This window comes from Halyomorpha halys, unplaced genomic scaffold, assembly GCF_000696795.3.
Source record: "Halyomorpha halys isolate HHAL.00 unplaced genomic scaffold, Hhal_1.1 Scaffold270.1, whole genome shotgun sequence".
In the NCBI taxonomy this organism is placed as follows: Eukaryota; Metazoa; Arthropoda; class Insecta; order Hemiptera; family Pentatomidae; genus Halyomorpha; species Halyomorpha halys.
Window position 1 is genome coordinate 1,004,788 of NW_027105226.1, and position 5,078 is coordinate 1,009,865.

The 5,078-nt window shown below is 33.2% G+C and overlaps 1 protein-coding gene across 5 annotated transcripts in view; it reads left to right on the top strand.

Annotated features, from left to right (window-relative positions):
- The window catches only part of EndoA (endophilin-A), a 262,925-nt gene that overhangs the window by 144,365 nt on the left and 113,482 nt on the right, over positions 1-5,078 (top strand). The gene's annotated exons all lie outside the window — the stretch shown is intronic.

Here is a 5,078-nt window from a genome sequence, read left to right on the forward strand (position 1 = left end):
CCACTTGTTATAGCCACCTCAAATCGACCATGTTTATTTGTTGGAAGGCTTTAAAATGAACAAAAAACAAACTGGCTCGGATTAAACATTTATATAGCCAATTAAAACATTTTAAAAACTAACATAAACAAAATATACAAGTAAAAATAAAAAGGCCTTTCAGATAAAAATAAAATAGTTCGATAAATTATGAAAATTACATTAAAACTAATATACACAAAAAAAAGAAATAAATATATAAAATAAATACTGCACGACGAGAGGTTGCTCCACTCCGATAGGTCAGAGGAAGAGTGCTGCCGGTCTGGCACATCGAAGGTCCAAATATCCAACAGTCGTATTGTATCAGGCGAGCCGACAAAATGAACGCAGACAGGGCTGGCTACACACGTTCCTTGGGTTCAGGGGCTCGCCACCAATTACTTAATTAATTGGAACTCATATTAAAATCGAAACACAAAAGTGGTCTGGTTCCGAACTGTTATGACGACGAGTACACTCAAAAAATGTCAAATAAAATAATATCAACCAAAAGAAGACAGGGCTGCTAATGACGCTACCAGGGCCACTAATTAGTCGGAACTGCCATAAAAAAAACTAAGATGGTCGGCCCGTTGCTAGGCAACCTCTTAGAGACGATTCTCAACCACTAGCAACTTCCTCTATTACTCATTATTACAAACAAATATAATTACACATTTTTCTATTTAATAATTAAATCCAATTAAAATAATAAAACTAAAACAAATTATAACAAAATTAAATACTAATAAAACACGAATACTATTTACAATTATTTAAAAGGTAATTATATATTATGGCATTAACACCACTGTTTTATTGTCTTCCCCAAGGATTTTTGTAATATTTGGGTTCAATTCCAAGCTATTCAGGTGCGACATGGAATATGGAGATTCCTTGAAGATATGCCTAATTTTCTAATGCTGCCACAGTATTGACATTTTGGAGGCTCATGTTTTGCAATAAGATACGAGTGAGTGAGCCTCGTGTGACTCTTTTAAGCCCTGGTGAGTACGACCTCCTCTCTATGACATTCACGGCTGGAGGTACCCCAGGGCTAAACATCCTTTTTGATAATTTTAATTTACATCTTGGGCTTTCTTCCTAAACATATTACCATCTATCTTTTATTTCCTATTCGAGGGGGTTGTTGAATTCTGATGGAGTTGAAATTGCCCTGCCCCGTCTCTTACAGCTCGATTGGCAAGTTCACTCCCTGCGACTCCTACTTGACTTGAACCTATAAAAATGTAACAATCATACCCCGATTTTGCAAAGTTTCTGGGTAGAAATAGATGCACGAATTTTTCGGGTGTTCCGGACTCATACAGTCTAAACCTTTTAACGAGCTTAGCGAATCTGTAATTACCGTTGTATTGTTGTGGGACAAAGACAAATATGATCTCTTTAATTACTATTTAGGCTATAGTTTTATCTATAAACATGAATATATAAATATAGATAAAATACAATAAATACAAAAAAAAAAAGAATGGATCAAATAATATAATTTCTTTACTTCTTCTTTAGAAAATTTTGTTATCTAAATTGATGTTTTATATTCCTTATAATTAGGTTTAGTAAGAATAATGTACCTAAGAAGAAAGTACCGCGTGGGATTGCAGATATAAGCTCTTATGTATTTTTGAGGATATTACTTTTTTTTTATATATGAGTGATATGAATATAAATAAGTTTGAAAGTAGATTGAATTTTTTCTAATGATGAAATATTTTATCCTCATAAAATTGTTATCTTCATTGAAAATATAATTCCCTTAGGTGGAGAGGAGCCTGTATAAACGTGGATAGGAGATAACGGGGCTGGATTGTTTCCTATCCATTTGGAGCCCCGTCATATCCAACCTCCAATATTGGATCGATGGGAGATCCTATCTGTAACTGGTCCCCTTCGATAGGGAGAATTACCTTCATATTTGAAACAGTCTAGGATTTCAGTCTTAACTAAAAATCAATGAAGACGTTCAACAAGATATTGTAATTTATTTGCTGATTCCATATTTTTTTATTACGCCATAATATCTAATCGAGGCTTTTCATTAAAAGCTAAATTTCATCCACTTGTTTTTGAAGGCGGGAACGAGATGATGATCTTAGTATAAATATGTTTCCATGAAATTATTATTCAGCTATTCAAATTTGAAAAAAAAAATTCACAACTCAAACATTTAAAATTGCAGAATTAACATTTACATGGTTTAATTCCACCAGAGCATTATAACCTTAAAAGCCCCCCAAAAAATAAAACTGATTATTTGTTTTAAATTGGTTAGTAATACTAGTGCATAAAGTGCGAAAAAGGCCGCATTTGCGTCGTTTGGGATGTATTTTTTTTATATCTCTACTTTTTTTTCATAAAGCATTTAAAAGCCTCATTGCGCAAAATTACACACCTGCTATGTTCTAGTAGCTGATTTACTTGGGATGCCAGGATAATCGCTGAAGGCAATTATCCAAAAATGAATTAATTAATTGATTATAAATTGAGTCCTAAAAAACTATTATTATAATTGGATTCCTTTCCAAAGGCTGTTTGTGTGTTTACCAGTTTACCAATTAAATACCTTTAAATTCATAAAATGTTCTTACCATTGATTATATAGGATAATAAAGAGTGATATATTGGGTTATATAATAATATAGAAACTACATAAAGAAACTAAGCATTTATTTACAATTGGTTATGGTTATAATGATTCAAATGATTCAGATAAAGGTTGCCATAAAGTATAAATTATTACATGATTGCTTAGTAGTTAATTTATACTTATAGCTGCTGATGCCGTGGGATGTAGTGCCGTGGGTGTCTTCTGTTTCATCAGGGATGTACAGGCCTCCTAGCCTTCGTATGGTCGAAGCGCATCCTCCTCACCCTGTCTGCTGACGAGACCCTCCTCCGTCTAGCCCTTTCTGCAGAGTGTCCTCTTCTTCCCTTGTCTGGTCCTGAAGTGAATCCTTTTCCTGCCCTTGTTACCCTACTCTTTTTCTCCCACTACTCCTTTTAGGGCGTTACCTTATTTTGAGATCTCTTATCTCATTGGTCGTAATGTCCGAAGACACCCGAGGCAGGCGTCCCCCTCCTCAGGGCCGAGGATGTATAACAAAAAATTTGGCTTCTCTAGAAAAGATCTGCCTGGTTAATTTGATTCTGGTCCCTCGTCCTAACCTATTTTCTGCTTCGATACTTAAAGGTTTGTCAATCTAATTTCCTCAGGGGCCTCTGGTAATGTGACAAACTTAATACAGATGTTTTCACATCCGAGGATGCTAAAAGCTTCCCAGAAGGATACCCTGATCAGGAGCAGATGACGAAACACCTTAATAGTATCCCGGATGTCCAAAGCTCGATACATAGCACACCATCCTCCTCTCCCTCCCTCCCCCCCCCCAAAAAAAATACAATTACATGAATTGTCATCTTTTAATCTAGGATTATGTCAAAAATATAAAGTAATTAAATAAAGACAAATACACATGGACATTACACCTCCAGCCCTTTTTAAAAATAAAGTAATTCAAAGAATACGATACAAATACATAATGGCTTTCTACCCCAATCCCTTTTTCAACATCATCTAAAAATATAAAGTAATTCACTAAGGAAAAATACGTTAGGACTTTTTACCCTTAGCCCTTTATTAACAGCATCGAAAAATATTAAGTAACTCAGTGAATACAAATACATAAGGACATTCCACCCAATACCATCTAACCTAAATGGCATTAATTTTTGACCTGTTATGCAAAAACAAAACAAAGTACTAAAAAATGATGAAAAAAAAAACTATCTAAATTACCTCGTAAAAATTGATTAGTCTGCCAAGTATAGTTAGGGAACTACAAAATTGTGTCTATTTCAAAAAAATAATCATTCAGAGCTCCATGTCTTAGAAACAAAGTAAATTTTCTAAAAAATGAGCTCAATTAGAGCTGTTTACGTTGAATACGGGACACATTTTTGTAAAAAGAAACATTTCATGAAATATATACTAAAAAATCAGTAGTTAGTGAATATACTGTAGGAAATCTTTATTTCAAGGACAATGAAACGTACAGATGTCTATTAACATTCAAATTAATGCTAGTTTAATACGCAATAAAGTAGTTTATGACCTTAAGAGTTTTTTTTTTTTTTTTGACTTCACTTCTTCTGGCTGTTTACTCTCTCCATTGCATTCCTTTCCCCCAAGGTTTACTCTAATAGATAATTCTATCACTGTTATAAAAACATAATTATTACAAGGTAAAAAGCAGCTCTTTAGAAATAGATTTTAATCACCAAATTTAAATAAATATTTTATGTATACATACCGAAACATTCAACAATTTTATTTTTACTGAATGCTTTAGAGTGCTAAAGGATATAATACAATATTACAAAACTTGCTACATGAATAGGGAGAATTTATTAAACTCTTTGGGTCCCTTAGAGCGGTGGACGAAATATGTGTATCGGTAATAGAGCGTGTAGAGGCGATGAAGAGTTGCCTTAGTAAATATTCCTCGGACATGCGATGCCCACGAATACATGTTGTTTTTTCATCTATCCCTGTTTGTTGACCATGAACAAGTGCTTTTTCCTCCTCTTTTCTTTTTTTTTAAATTTTGAAATTCAGCATTTTATCTTTACCCCTTTAATAAATGTTTATTCTTAACAAATGTCGGTCGCTTTTATTAAAAAAAAATAAAAGGTTTTGGCTAAGTTGATGGTTATTTGCGCTTTCTGATATTTTTCCATGCTCACAAAAATGTATGGGAACGTTCATCGAAATGAGGTTACTTCAATTAATTATTTATAATTAGCATTTCATTGTAAATATTACATCAGGATAGTCTTATTCAAGAGCCATTGTTCAAGATTGCGTCATAGGCTGCAATTAATCGGTTTATGCTTTCTCATTAATTTTTATTATTTACTATTCAGAACCGATATATATATATATATATATATATAGCTACATTCAAGAAAGTATACACAATGCACTTCCATAGTAAATGGCGAATTTAGTATGATACAACTTCCAAAGTAAGTTGAAC